The sequence below is a fragment of the Oncorhynchus clarkii genome, chromosome 31 (genome assembly GCF_045791955.1).
Source record: "Oncorhynchus clarkii lewisi isolate Uvic-CL-2024 chromosome 31, UVic_Ocla_1.0, whole genome shotgun sequence".
Classification (NCBI taxonomy): Eukaryota; Metazoa; Chordata; class Actinopteri; order Salmoniformes; family Salmonidae; genus Oncorhynchus; species Oncorhynchus clarkii.
In genome coordinates this window covers 3,023,521-3,038,859 of record NC_092177.1, presented here as the reverse complement: position 1 = coordinate 3,038,859, position 15,339 = coordinate 3,023,521, and positions in this window count along the sequence as shown.

Below are 15,339 nucleotides of genomic sequence, written 5' to 3'. Positions count from 1 at the left end.
GTGTGTCCCTGTTATCTGTTAATTATGTCTGAGTGTTGGAGTGTGTCCCTGTTATCTGTTAATGATGTCTGAGTGTTGGAGTGTGTCCCTGTTATCTGTTAATGATGTCTGAGTGTTGGAGTGTGTCCCTGTTATCTGTTAATGATGTCTGAGTGTTGGAGTGTGTCCCTGTTATCTGTTAATGATGTCTGAGTGTTGGAGTGTGTCCCTGTTATCTGTTAATGATGTCTGAGTGTTGGAGTGTGTCCCTGTTATCTGTTAATGATGTCTGAGTGTTGGAGTGTGTCCCTGTTATATGTTAATGATGTCTGAGTGTTGGAGTGTGTCCCTGTTATCTGTTAATGATGTCTGAGTGTTGGAGTGTGTCCATGTTATCTGTTAATGATGTCTCAGTGTTGGAGTGTGTCCCTGGTTATCTGTTAATGATGTCTGAGTGTTGGAGTGTGTCCCTGCTATCTGTTAATGATGTCTGAGTGTGTCCCTGGTTATCTGTTAATGATGTCTGAGTGTTGGAGTGTGTCCCTGTTATCTGTTAATGATGTCTGAGTGTGTCCCTGGTTATCTGTTAATGATGTCTGAGTGTCTGAGTGTGTGCCTGTTATCTGGTAATGATGTCTGAGTGTCTGAGTATGGCCCTGGTTATCTGTTAATGATGTCTGAGTGTCTGAGTGTGTCCCTGTTATCTGTTAATGATGTCTGAGTGTGTCCCTGGTTATCTGTTAATGATGTCTGAGTGTTGGAGTGTGTCCCTGTTATCTGTTAATGATGTCTGAGTGTTGGAGTGTGTCCCTGTTATCTGTTAATTAATGATGTCTGAGTGTTGGAGTGTGTCCCTGTTATCTGTTAATGATGTCTGAGTGTTGGAGTGTGTCCCTGTTATCTGTTAATGATGTCTGAGTGTTGGAGTGTGTCCCTGTTATCTGTTAATGATGTCTGAGTGTCTGAGTGTGTCCCTGTTATCTGTTAATGATGTCTGAGTGTGTCCCTGGTTATCTGTTAATGATGTCTGAGTGTTGGAGTGTGTCCCTGTTATCTGTTAATGATGTCTGAGTGTCTGAGTGTGTCCCTGTTATCTGTTAATGATGTCTGAGTGTTGGAGTGTGTCCCTGTTATCTGTTAATGATGTCTGAGTGTTGGAGTGTGTCCCTGTTATCTGTTAATGATGTCTGAGTGTTGGAGTGTGTCCCTGTTATCTGTTAATGATGTCTGAGTGTTGGAGTGTGTCCCTGCTATCTGTTAATGATGTCTGAGTGTGTCCCTGGTTATCTGTTAATGATGTCTGAGTGTTGGAGTGTGTCCCTCTTATCTGTTAATGATGTCTGAGTGTGTCCCTGGTTATCTGTTAATGCTGTCTGAGTGTCTGAGTGTTGAAGTGTGTCCCTGGTTATCTGTTAATGATGTCTGAGTGTTGGAGTGTGTCCCTGTTATCTGTTAATGATGTCTGAGTGTTGGAGTCTGTCCCTGTTATCTGTTAATGATGTCTGAGTGTGTCCCTGTTATCTGTTAATGATGTCTGAGTGTTGGAGTGTGTCCCTGTTATCTGTTAATGATGTCTGAGTGTTGGAGTGTGTCCCTGTTATCTGTTAATGATGTCTGAGTGTTGGAGTGTGTCCCTGTTATCTGTTAATGATGTCTTAGTGTGTCCCTGTTATCTGTTAATGATGTCTGAGTGTTGGAGTCTGTCCCTGTTATCTGTTAATGATGTCTGAGTGTGTCCCTGTTATCTGTTAATGATGTCTGATTGTTGGAGTGTGTCCCTGGTTATCTGTTAATGATGTCTGAGTGTTGGAGTGTGTCCCTGTTATCTGTTAATGATGTCTGAGTGTTGGAGTGTGTCCCTGTTATCTGTTTATGATGTCTGAGTGTGTCCCTGGTTATCTGTTAATGACGTCTGAGTGTGTCCCTGTTATCTGTTAATGATGTCTGAGTGTCTGAGTGTGTCCCTGTTATCTGTTAATGATGTCTGAGTGTCTGAGTGTGTCCCTGTTATCTGTTAATGATGTCTGAGTGTTGGAGTGTGTCCCTGTTATCTGTTAATGATGTCTGAGTGTTGGAGTGTGTCCCTGTTATTTGTTAATGATGTCTGAGTGTGTCCCTGTTATCTGTTAATGATGTCTGAGTCTGTCCCTGGTTATCTGTTAATGCTGTCTGAGTGTGTCCCTGCTATCTGTTAATGATGTCTGAGTGTGTCCCTGGTTATCTGTTAATGATGTCTGAGTGTTGGAATGTGTCCCTGTTATCTGTTAATGATGTCTGAGTGTCAGAGTGTGTCCCTGTTATCTGTTAATGATGTCTGAGTGTCTGAGTATGGCCCTGGTTATCTGTTAATGATGTCTGAGTGTCTGAGTGTGTCCCTGTTATCTGTTAATGATGTCTGAGTGTCTGAGTATGGTCCTGGTTATCTGTTAATGATGTCTGAGTGTCTGAGTGTGTCCCTGTTATCTGTTAATGATGTCTGAGTGTGTCCCTGGTTATCTGTTAATGATGTCTGAGTGTTGGAGTGTGTCCCTGTTGTCTGTTAATGATGTCTGAGTGTTGGAGTGTGTCCCTGTTATCTTTTAATTAATGATGTCTGAGTGTTGGAGTGTGTCCCTGTTATCTGTTAATGATGTCTGAGTGTTGGAGTGTGTCCCTGTTATCTGTTAATGATGTCTGAGTGTTGGAGTGTGTCCCTGTTATCTGTTAATGATGTCTGAGTGTTGGAGTGTGTCCCTGTTATCTGTTAATGATGTCTGAGTGTTGGAGTGTGTCCCTGTTATCTGTTAATGATGTCTGAGTGTTGGAGTGTGTCCCTGGTTATCTGTTAATGATGTCTGAGTGTTGGAGTGTGTCCCTGTTATCTTTTAATTAATGATGTCTGAGTGTCTGAGTGTGTCCCTGTTATCTGTTAATGATGTCTGAGTGTTGGAGTCTGTCCCTGTTATCTGTTAATGATGTCTGAGTGTGTCCCTGTTATCTGTTAATGATGTCTGATTGTTGGAGTGTGTCCCTGGTTATCTGTTAATGATGTCTGAGTGTTGGAGTGTGTCCCTGTTATCTGTTAATGATGTCTGAGTGTTGGAGTGTGTCCCTGTTATCTGTTTATGATGTCTGAGTGTGTCCCTGGTTATCTGTTAATGACGTCTGAGTGTGTCCCTGTTATCTGTTAATGATGTCTGAGTGTCTGAGTGTGTCCCTGTTATCTGTTAATGATGTCTGAGTGTCTGAGTGTGTCCCTGTTATCTGTTAATGATGTCTGAGTGTTGGAGTGTGTCCCTGTTATCTGTTAATGATGTCTGAGTGTTGGAGTGTGTCCCTGTTATTTGTTAATGATGTCTGAGTGTGTCCCTGTTATCTGTTAATGATGTCTGAGTCTGTCCCTGGTTATCTGTTAATGCTGTCTGAGTGTGTCCCTGCTATCTGTTAATGATGTCTGAGTGTGTCCCTGGTTATCTGTTAATGATGTCTGAGTGTTGGAATGTGTCCCTGTTATCTGTTAATGATGTCTGAGTGTCAGAGTGTGTCCCTGTTATCTGTTAATGATGTCTGAGTGTCTGAGTATGGCCCTGGTTATCTGTTAATGATGTCTGAGTGTCTGAGTGTGTCCCTGTTATCTGTTAATGATGTCTGAGTGTCTGAGTATGGTCCTGGTTATCTGTTAATGATGTCTGAGTGTCTGAGTGTGTCCCTGTTATCTGTTAATGATGTCTGAGTGTGTCCCTGGTTATCTGTTAATGATGTCTGAGTGTTGGAGTGTGTCCCTGTTGTCTGTTAATGATGTCTGAGTGTTGGAGTGTGTCCCTGTTATCTTTTAATTAATGATGTCTGAGTGTTGGAGTGTGTCCCTGTTATCTGTTAATGATGTCTGAGTGTTGGAGTGTGTCCCTGTTATCTGTTAATGATGTCTGAGTGTTGGAGTGTGTCCCTGTTATCTGTTAATGATGTCTGAGTGTTGGAGTGTGTCCCTGTTATCTGTTAATGATGTCTGAGTGTTGGAGTGTGTCCCTGTTATCTGTTAATGATGTCTGAGTGTTGGAGTGTGTCCCTGGTTATCTGTTAATGATGTCTGAGTGTTGGAGTGTGTCCCTGTTATCTGTTAATGATGTCTGAGTGTTGGAGTGTGTCCCTGTTATCTGTTAATGATGTCTGAGTGTTGGAGTGTGTCCCTGTTATCTGTTAATGATGTCTGAGTGTTGGAGTGTGTCCCTGTTATCTGTTAATGATGTCTGAGTGTTGGAGTGTGTCCCTGTTATCTGTTAATGATGTCTGAGTGTTGGAGTGTGTCCCTGTTATCTGTTAATGATGTCTGAGTGTTGGAGTGTGTACTTGTTATCTGTTAATGATGTCTGAGTGTTGGAGTGTGTCCCTGTTATCTGTTAATGATGTCTGAGTGTTGGAGTGTGTCCCTGTTATCTGTTAATGATGTCTGAGTGTTGGAGTGTGTCCCTGTTATCTGTTAATGATGTCTGAGTGTTGGAGTGTGTCCCTGGTTATCTGTTAATGATGTCTGAGTGTTGGAGTGTGTCCCTGTTATCTGTTAATGATGTCTGAGTGTTGGAGTGTGTCCCTGTTATCTGTTAATGATGTCTGAGTGTTGGAGTGTGTCCCTGTTATCTGTTAATGATGTCTGAGTGTTGGAGTGTGTCCCTGTTATCTGTTAATGATGTCTGAGTGTTGGAGTGTGTCCCTGTTATCTGTTAATGATGTCTGAGTGTTGGAGTGTGTCCCTGTTATCTGTTAATGATGTCTGAGTGTTGGAGTGTGTCCCTGTTATCTGTTAATGATGTCTGAGTGTTGGAGTGTGTCCCTGGTTATCTGTTAATGATGTCTGAGTGTTGGAGTGTGTCCCTGTTATCTGTTAATGATGTCTGAGTGTTGGAGTGTGTCCCTGTTATCTGTTAATGATGTCTGAGTGTTGGAGTGTGTCCCTGTTATCTGTTAATGATGCCAAAGTCTTGGAGTGTGTCCCTGTTATCTGTTAATGATGTCTGAGTGTTGTAGTGTGTCCCTGTTATCTGTTAATGATGTCTGAATGTTGGAGTGTGTCCCTGTTATCTGTTAATGATGTCTGAGTGTTGGAGTGTGTCCCTGTTATCTGTTAATGATGTCTGAGTGTTGGAGTGTGTCCCTGTTATCTGTTAATGATGTCTGAGTGTTGGAGTGTGTCCCTGTTATCTGTTAATGATGTCTGAGTGTTGGAGTGTGTCCCTGTTATCTGTTAATGATGTCTGAGTGTTGGAGTGTGTCCCTGGTTATCTGTTAATGATGTCTGAGTGTTGGAGTGTGTCCCTGTTATCTGTTAATGATGTCTGAGTGTTGGAGTGTGTCCCTGTTATCTGTTAATGATGTCTGAGTCTTGGAGTGTGTCCCTGTTATCTGTTAATGATGTCTGAGTGTTGTAGTGTGTCCCTGTTCTCTGTTAATGATGTCTGAATGTTGGAGTGTGTCCCTGTTATCTGTTAATGATGTCTGAGTGTTGGAGTGTGTCCCTGTTATCTGTTAATGATGTCTGAGTGTTGGAGTGTGTCCCTGTTATCTGTTAATGATGTCTGAGTGTTGGAGTGTGTCCCTGGTTATCTGTTAATGATGTCTGAGTGTTGGAGTGTGTCCCTGTTATCTGTTAATGATGTCTGAGTGTTGGAGTGTGTCCCTGTTATCTGTTAATGATGTCTGAGTGTTGGAGTGTGTCCCTGTTATCTGTTAATGATGTCTGAGTGTTGGAGTGTGTCCCTGGTTATCTGTTAATGATGTCTGAGTGTTGGAGTGTGTCCCTGTTATCTGTTAATGATGTCTGAGTGTTGGAGTGTGTCCCTGTTATCTGTTAATGATGTCTGAGTCTTGGAGTGTGTCCCTGTTATCTGTTAATGATGTCTGAGTGTTGTAGTGTGTCCCTGTTATCTGTTAATGATGTCTGAATGTTGGAGTGTGTCCCTGTTATCTGTTAATGATGTCTGAGTGTTGGAGTGTGTCCCTGTTATCTGTTAATGATGTCTGAGTGTTGGAGTGTGTCCCTGTTATCTGTTAATGATGTCTGAGTGTTGGAGTGTGTCCCTGTTGTCTGTTAATGATGTCTGAGTGTTGGAGTGTGTCCCTGTTATCTTTTAATTAATGATGTCTGAGTGTTGGAGTGTGTCCCTGTTATCTGTTAATGATGTCTGAGTGTTGGAGTGTGTCCCTGTTATCTGTTAATGATGTCTGAGTGTTGGAGTGTGTCCCTGTTATCTGTTAATGATGTCTGAGTGTTGGAGTGTGTCCCTGTTATCTGTTAATGATGTCTGAGTGTTGGAGTGTGTCCCTGTTATCTGTTAATGATGTCTGAGTGTTGGAGTGTGTCCCTGGTTATCTGTTAATGATGTCTGAGTGTTGGAGTGTGTCCCTGTTATCTTTTAATTAATGATGTCTGAGTGTCTGAGTGTGTCCCTGTTATCTGTTAATGATGTCTGAGTGTTGGAGTCTGTCCCTGTTATCTGTTAATGATGTCTGAGTGTGTCCCTGTTATCTGTTAATGATGTCTGATTGTTGGAGTGTGTCCCTGGTTATCTGTTAATGATGTCTGAGTGTTGGAGTGTGTCCCTGTTATCTGTTAATGATGTCTGAGTGTTGGAGTGTGTCCCTGTTATCTGTTTATGATGTCTGAGTGTGTCCCTGGTTATCTGTTAATGACGTCTGAGTGTGTCCCTGTTATCTGTTAATGATGTCTGAGTGTCTGAGTGTGTCCCTGTTATCTGTTAATGATGTCTGAGTGTCTGAGTGTGTCCCTGTTATCTGTTAATGATGTCTGAGTGTTGGAGTGTGTCCCTGTTATCTGTTAATGATGTCTGAGTGTTGGAGTGTGTCCCTGTTATTTGTTAATGATGTCTGAGTGTGTCCCTGTTATCTGTTAATGATGTCTGAGTCTGTCCCTGGTTATCTGTTAATGCTGTCTGAGTGTGTCCCTGCTATCTGTTAATGATGTCTGAGTGTGTCCCTGGTTATCTGTTAATGATGTCTGAGTGTTGGAATGTGTCCCTGTTATCTGTTAATGATGTCTGAGTGTCAGAGTGTGTCCCTGTTATCTGTTAATGATGTCTGAGTGTCTGAGTATGGCCCTGGTTATCTGTTAATGATGTCTGAGTGTCTGAGTGTGTCCCTGTTATCTGTTAATGATGTCTGAGTGTCTGAGTATGGTCCTGGTTATCTGTTAATGATGTCTGAGTGTCTGAGTGTGTCCCTGTTATCTGTTAATGATGTCTGAGTGTGTCCCTGGTTATCTGTTAATGATGTCTGAGTGTTGGAGTGTGTCCCTGTTGTCTGTTAATGATGTCTGAGTGTTGGAGTGTGTCCCTGTTATCTTTTAATTAATGATGTCTGAGTGTTGGAGTGTGTCCCTGTTATCTGTTAATGATGTCTGAGTGTTGGAGTGTGTCCCTGTTATCTGTTAATGATGTCTGAGTGTTGGAGTGTGTCCCTGTTATCTGTTAATGATGTCTGAGTGTTGGAGTGTGTCCCTGTTATCTGTTAATGATGTCTGAGTGTTGGAGTGTGTCCCTGTTATCTGTTAATGATGTCTGAGTGTTGGAGTGTGTCCCTGGTTATCTGTTAATGATGTCTGAGTGTTGGAGTGTGTCCCTGTTATCTGTTAATGATGTCTGAGTGTTGGAGTGTGTCCCTGTTATCTGTTAATGATGTCTGAGTGTTGGAGTGTGTCCCTGTTATCTGTTAATGATGTCTGAGTGTTGGAGTGTGTCCCTGTTATCTGTTAATGATGTCTGAGTGTTGGAGTGTGTCCCTGTTATCTGTTAATGATGTCTGAGTGTTGGAGTGTGTCCCTGTTATCTGTTAATGATGTCTGAGTGTTGGAGTGTGTACTTGTTATCTGTTAATGATGTCTGAGTGTTGGAGTGTGTCCCTGTTATCTGTTAATGATGTCTGAGTGTTGGAGTGTGTCCCTGTTATCTGTTAATGATGTCTGAGTGTTGGAGTGTGTCCCTGTTATCTGTTAATGATGTCTGAGTGTTGGAGTGTGTCCCTGGTTATCTGTTAATGATGTCTGAGTGTTGGAGTGTGTCCCTGTTATCTGTTAATGATGTCTGAGTGTTGGAGTGTGTCCCTGTTATCTGTTAATGATGTCTGAGTGTTGGAGTGTGTCCCTGTTATCTGTTAATGATGTCTGAGTGTTGGAGTGTGTCCCTGTTATCTGTTAATGATGTCTGAGTGTTGGAGTGTGTCCCTGTTATCTGTTAATGATGTCTGAGTGTTGGAGTGTGTCCCTGTTATCTGTTAATGATGTCTGAGTGTTGGAGTGTGTCCCTGTTATCTGTTAATGATGTCTGAGTGTTGGAGTGTGTCCCTGTTATCTGTTAATGATGTCTGAGTGTTGGAGTGTGTCCCTGTTATCTGTTAATGATGCCTGAGTCTTGGAGTGTGTCCCTGTTATCTGTTAATGATGTCTGAGTGTTGTAGTGTGTCCCTGTTATCTGTTAATGATGTCTGAATGTTGGAGTGTGTCCCTGTTATCTGTTAATGATGTCTGAGTGTTGGAGTGTGTCCCTGTTATCTGTTAATGATGTCTGAGTGTTGGAGTGTGTCCCTGTTATCTGTTAATGATGTCTGAGTGTTGGAGTGTGTCCCTGTTATCTGTTAATGATGTCTGAGTGTTGGAGTGTGTCCCTGTTATCTGTTAATGATGTCTGAGTGTTGGAGTGTGTCCCTGTTATCTGTTAATGATGTCTGAGTGTTGGAGTGTGTCCCTGGTTATCTGTTAATGATGTCTGAGTGTTGGAGTGTGTCCCTGTTATCTGTTAATGATGTCTGAGTGTTGGAGTGTGTCCCTGTTATCTGTTAATGATGTCTGAGTCTTGGAGTGTGTCCCTGTTATCTGTTAATGATGTCTGAGTGTTGTAGTGTGTCCCTGTTATCTGTTAATGATGTCTGAATGTTGGAGTGTGTCCCTGTTATCTGTTAATGATGTCTGAGTGTTGGAGTGTGTCCCTGTTATCTGTTAATGATGTCTGAGTGTTGGAGTGTGTCCCTGTTATCTGTTAATGATGTCTGAGTGTTGGAGTGTGTCCCTGGTTATCTGTTAATGATGTCTGAGTGTTGGAGTGTGTCCCTGTTATCTGTTAATGATGTCTGAGTGTTGGAGTGTGTCCCTGTTATCTGTTAATGATGTCTGAGTGTTGGAGTGTGTCCCTGTTATCTGTTAATGATGTCTGAGTGTTGGAGTGTGTCCCTGGTTATCTGTTAATGATGTCTGAGTGTTGGAGTGTGTCCCTGTTATCTGTTAATGATGTCTGAGTGTTGGAGTGTGTCCCTGTTATCTGTTAATGATGTCTGAGTCTTGGAGTGTGTCCCTGTTATCTGTTAATGATGTCTGAGTGTTGTAGTGTGTCCCTGTTATCTGTTAATGATGTCTGAATGTTGGAGTGTGTCCCTGTTATCTGTTAATGATGTCTGAGTGTTGGAGTGTGTCCCTGTTATCTGTTAATGATGTCTGAGTGTTGGAGTGTGTCCCTGTTATCTGTTAATGATGTCTGAGTGTTGGAGTGTGTCCCTGTTATCTGTTAATGATGTCTGAGTGTTGGAGTGTGTCCCTGTTATCTGTTAATGATGTCTGAGTGTGTCCCTGGTTATCTGTTAATGATGTCTGAGTGTCTGAGTGTGTCCCTGTTATCTGTTAATGATGTCTGAGTGTCTGAGTATGGCCCTGGTTATCTGTTAATGATGTCTGAGTGTCTGAGTGTGTCCCTGTTATCTGTTAATGATGTCTGAGTGTCTGAGTGTGTCCCTGTTATCTGTTAATGATGTCTGAGTGTGTCCCTGTTATCTGATAATGATGTCTGAGTGTGTCCCTGTTATCTGTTAATTATGTCTGAGTGTCTGAGTATGGTCCTGGTTATCTGTTAATGATGTCTGAGTGTCTGAGTGTGTCCCTGTTATCTGTTAATGATGTCTGAGTGTGTCCCTGGTTATCTGTTAATGATGTCTGAGTGTTGGAGTGTGTCCCTGTTGTCTGTTAATGACGTCTGAGTGTTGGAGTGTGTCCCTGTTATCTTTTAATTAATGATGTCTGAGTGTTGGAGTGTGTCCCTGTTATCTGTTAATGATGTCTGAGTGTTGGAGTGTGTCCCTGTTATCTGTTAATGATGTCTGAGTGTTGGAGTGTGTCCCTGTTATCTGTTAATGATGTCTGAGTGTTGGAGTGTGTCCCTGTTATCTGTTAATGATGTCTGAGTGTTGGAGTGTGTCCCTGTTATCTGTTAATGATGTCTAAGTGTTGGAGTGTGTCCCTGTTATCTGTTAATGATGTCTGAGTGTTGGAGTGTGTCCCTGTTATCTGCTAATGATGTCTGAGTGTTGGAGTATGTCCCTGTTATCTGTTAATGATGTCTGAGTGTTGGAGTGTGTCCCTGTTATCTGTTAATGATGTCTGAGTGTTGGAGTGTGTCCCTGTTATCTGTTAATGCTATCTGAGTGTGTCCCTGGTTATCTGTTAATGCTGTCTGAGTGTCTGAGTGTGTCCCTGTTATCTGTTAATGATGTCTGAGTGTTGGAGTGTGTCCCTGGTTATCTGTTAATGATGTCTGAGTGTTGGAGTGTGTCCCTGTTATCTGTTAATGATGTCTGAGTGTTGGAGTGTGTCCCTGTTATCTGTTAATGATGTCTGAGTGTTGGAGTGTGTCCCTGTTATCTGTTAATGATGTCTGAGTGTTGGAGTGTGTCCCTGTTATCTGTTAATGATGTCTGAGTGTTGGAGTGTGTCCCTGTTATCTGCTAATGATGTCTGAGTGTTGGAGTGTGTCCCTGTTATCTGTTAATGATGTCTGAGTGTTGGAGTGTGTCCCTGTTATCTGTTAATGATGTCTGATTGTTGGAGTGTGTCCCTGTTATCTGTTAATGATGTCTGAGTGTTGGAGTGTGTCCCTGTTATCTGTTAATGATGTCTGAGTGTTGGAGTGTGTCCCTGTTATCTGTTAATGCTATCTGAGTGTGTCCCTGGTTATCTGTTAATGCTGTCTGAGTGTCTGAGTGTGTCCCTGTTATCTGTTAATGATGTCTGAGTGTCTGAGTGTGTCCCTGTTATCTGTTAATGATGTCTGAGTGTCTGAGTGTGTCCCTGGTTATCTGTTAATGATGTCTGAGTGTGTCCCTGTTATCTGTTAATGATGTATGAGTGTTGGAGTGTGTCCCTGTTATATGTTAATGATGTCTGAGTGTTGGAGTGTGTCCCTGTTATCTGTTAATGATGTCTGAGTCTTGGAGTGTGTCCCTGTTATCTGTTAATGATGTCTGAGTGTTGGAGTGTGTCCCTGTTATCTGTTAATGATGTCTGAGTGTTGTAGTGTGTCCCTGTTATCTGTTAATGATGTCTGAGTGTGTCCCTGTTATCTGTTAATGATGTCTGAGTGTGTCCCTGTTATCTGTTAATGATGTCTGAGTGTGTCCCTGTTAATGATGTCTGAGTGTTGGAGTGTGTCCCTGTTATCTGTTAATGATGTCTGAGTGTTGGAGTGTGTCCCTGTTATCTGTTAATGATGTCTGAGTGTTGGAGTGTGTCCCTGTTATCTGTTAATGATGTCTGAGTGTTGGAGTGTGTCCCTGTTATCTGTTAATGATGTCTGAGTGTTAGAGTGTGTCCCTGTTATCTGTTAATGCTATTTGAGTGTGTCCCTGGTTATCTGTTAATGCTGTCTGAGTGTCTGAGTGTGTCCCTGTTATCTGTTAATGATGTCTGAGTGTCTGAGTGTGTCCCTGTTATCTGTTAATGATGTCTGAGTGTCTGAGTGTCCCTGGTTATCTGTTAATGATGTCTGAGTGTGTCCCTGTTATCTGTTAATGATGTCTGAGTGTGTCCCTGTTATCTGTTAATGATGTCTGAGTGTTGGAGTGTGTCCCTGTTATCTGTTAATGATGTCTGAGTGTGTCCCTGGTTATCTGTTAATGATGTCTGAGTGTCTGAGTGTGTCCCTGTTATCTGTTAATGATGTCTGAGTGTCTGAGTATGGCCCTGGTTATCTGTTAATGATGTCTGAGTGTCTGAGTGTTTCCCTGTTATCTGTTAATGATGTCTGAGTGTCTGAGTGTCCCTGGTTATCTGTTAATGATGTCTGAGTGTGTCCCTGTTATCTGTTAATGATGTCTGAGTGTTGGAGTGTGTCCCTGTTATCTGTTAATGATGTCTGAGTGTTGGAGTGTGTCCCTGTTATCTGTTAATGATGTCTGAGTGTTGGAGTGTGTCCCTGTTATCTGTTAATGATGTCTGAGTGTGTCCCTGGTTATCTGTTAATGATGTCTGAGTGTCTGAGTGTGTCCCTGTTATCTGTTAATGATGTCTGAGTGTCTGAGTATGGCCCTGGTTATCTGTTAATGATGTCTGAGTGTCTGAGTGTGTCCCTGTTATCTGTTAATGATGTCTGAGTGTCTGAGTATGGCCCTGGTTATCTGTTAATGATGTCTGAGTGTCTGAGTGTGTCCCTGTTATCTGTTAATGATGTCTGAGTGTCTTAGTGTGTCCCTGTTATCTGTTAATGATGTCTGAGTGTGTCCCTGTTATCTGATAATGATGTCTGAGTGTGTCCCTGTTATCTGTTAATTATGTCTGAGTGTTGGAGTGTGTCCCTGTTATCTGTTAATGATGTCTGAGTGTTGGAGTGTGTCCCTGTTATCTGTTAATGATGTCTGAGTGTTGGAGTGTGTCCCTGTTATCTGTTAATGATGTCTGAGTGTTGGAGTGTGTCCCTGTTATCTGTTAATGATGTCTGAGTGTTGGAGTGTGTCCCTGTTATCTGTTAATGATGTCTGAGTGTTGGAGTGTGTCCCTGTTATCTGTTAATGATGTCTGAGTGTTGGAGTGTGTCCCTGTTATATGTTAATGATGTCTGAGTGTTGGAGTGTGTCCCTGTTATCTGTTAATGATGTCTGAGTGTTGGAGTGTGTCCATGTTATCTGTTAATGATGTCTCAGTGTTGGAGTGTGTCCCTGGTTATCTGTTAATGATGTCTGAGTGTTGGAGTGTGTCCCTGCTATCTGTTAATGATGTCTGAGTGTGTCCCTGGTTATCTGTTAATGATGTCTGAGTGTTGGAGTGTGTCCCTGTTATCTGTTAATGATGTCTGAGTGTGTCCCTGGTTATCTGTTAATGATGTCTGAGTGTCTGAGTGTGTGCCTGTTATCTGGTAATGATGTCTGAGTGTCTGAGTATGGCCCTGGTTATCTGTTAATGATGTCTGAGTGTCTGAGTGTGTCCCTGTTATCTGTTAATGATGTCTGAGTGTGTCCCTGGTTATCTGTTAATGATGTCTGAGTGTTGGAGTGTGTCCCTGTTATCTGTTAATGATGTCTGAGTGTTGGAGTGTGTCCCTGTTATCTGTTAATTAATGATGTCTGAGTGTTGGAGTGTGTCCCTGTTATCTGTTATGATGTCTGAGTGTTGGAGTGTGTCCCTGTTATCTGTTAATGATGTCTGAGTGTTGGAGTGTGTCCCTGTTATCTGTTAATGATGTCTGAGTGTTGGAGTGTGTCCCTGTTATCTGTTAATGATGTCTGAGTGTCTGAGTGTGTCCCTGTTATCTGTTAATGATGTCTGAGTGTGTCCCTGGTTATCTGTTAATGATGTCTGAGTGTTGGAGTGTGTCCCTGTTATCTGTTAATGATGTCTGAGTGTCTGAGTGTGTCCCTGTTATCTGTTAATGATGTCTGAGTGTTGGAGTGTGTCCCTGTTATCTGTTAATGATGTCTGAGTGTTGGAGTGTGTCCCTGTTATCTGTTAATGATGTCTGAGTGTTGGAGTGTGTCCCTGTTATCTGTTAATGATGTCTGAGTGTTGGAGTGTGTCCCTGCTATCTGTTAATGATGTCTGAGTGTGTCCCTGGTTATCTGTTAATGATGTCTGAGTGTTGGAGTGTGTCCCTCTTATCTGTTAATGATGTCTGAGTGTGTCCCTGGTTATCTGTTAATGCTGTCTAGTGTCTGAGTGTTGAAGTGTGTCCCTGGTTATCTGTTAATGATGTCTGAGTGTTGGAGTGTGTCCCTGTTATCTGTTAATGATGTCTGAGTGTTGGAGTCTGTCCCTGTTATCTGTTAATGATGTCTGAGTGTGTCCCTGTTATCTGTTAATGATGTCTGAGTGTTGGAGTGTGTCCCTGTTATCTGTTAATGATGTCTGAGTGTTGGAGTGTGTCCCTGTTATCTGTTAATGATGTCTGAGTGTTGGAGTGTGTCCCTGTTATCTGTTAATGATGTCTTAGTGTGTCCCTGTTATCTGTTAATGATGTCTGAGTGTTGGAGTCTGTCCCTGTTATCTGTTAATGATGTCTGAGTGTGTCCCTGTTATCTGTTAATGATGTCTGATTGTTGGAGTGTGTCCCTGGTTATCTGTTAATGATGTCTGAGTGTTGGAGTGTGTCCCTGTTATCTGTTAATGATGTCTGAGTGTTGGAGTGTGTCCCTGTTATCTGTTTATGATGTCTGAGTGTGTCCCTGGTTATCTGTTAATGACGTCTGAGTGTGTCCCTGTTATCTGTTAATGATGTCTGAGTGTCTGAGTGTGTCCCTGTTATCTGTTAATGATGTCTGAGTGTCTGAGTGTGTCCCTGTTATCTGTTAATGATGTCTGAGTGTTGGAGTGTGTCCCTGTTATCTGTTAATGATGTCTGAGTGTTGGAGTGTGTCCCTGTTATTTGTTAATGATGTCTGAGTGTGTCCCTGTTATCTTTTAATGATGTCTGAGTCTGTCCCTGGTTATCTGTTAATGCTGTCTGAGTGTGTCCCTGCTATCTGTTAATGATGTCTGAGTGTGTCCCTGGTTATCTGTTAATGATGTCTGAGTGTTGGAATGTGTCCCTGTTATCTGTTAATGATGTCTGAGTGTCAGAGTGTGTCCCTGTTATCTGTTAATGATGTCTGAGTGTCTGAGTATGGCCCTGGTTATCTGTTAATGATGTCTGAGTGTCTGAGTGTGTCCCTGTTATCTGTTAATGATGTCTGAGTGTCTGAGTATGGTCCTGGTTATCTGTTAATGATGTCTGAGTGTCTGAGTGTGTCCCTGTTATCTGTTAATGATGTCTGAGTGTGTCCCTGGTTATCTGTTAATGATGTCTGAGTGTTGGAGTGTGTCCCTGTTGTCTGTTAATGATGTCTGAGTGTTGGAGTGTGTCCCTGTTATCTTTTAATTAATGATGTCTGAGTGTTGGAGTGTGTCCCTGTTATCTGTTAATGATGTCTGAGTGTTGGAGTGTGTCCCTGTTATCTGTTAATGATGTCTGAGTGTTGGAGTGTGTCCCTGTTATCTGTTAATGATGTCTGAGTGTTGGAGTGTGTCCCTGTTATCTGTTAATGATGTCTGAGTGTTGGAGTGTGTCCCTGTTATCTGTTAATGATGTC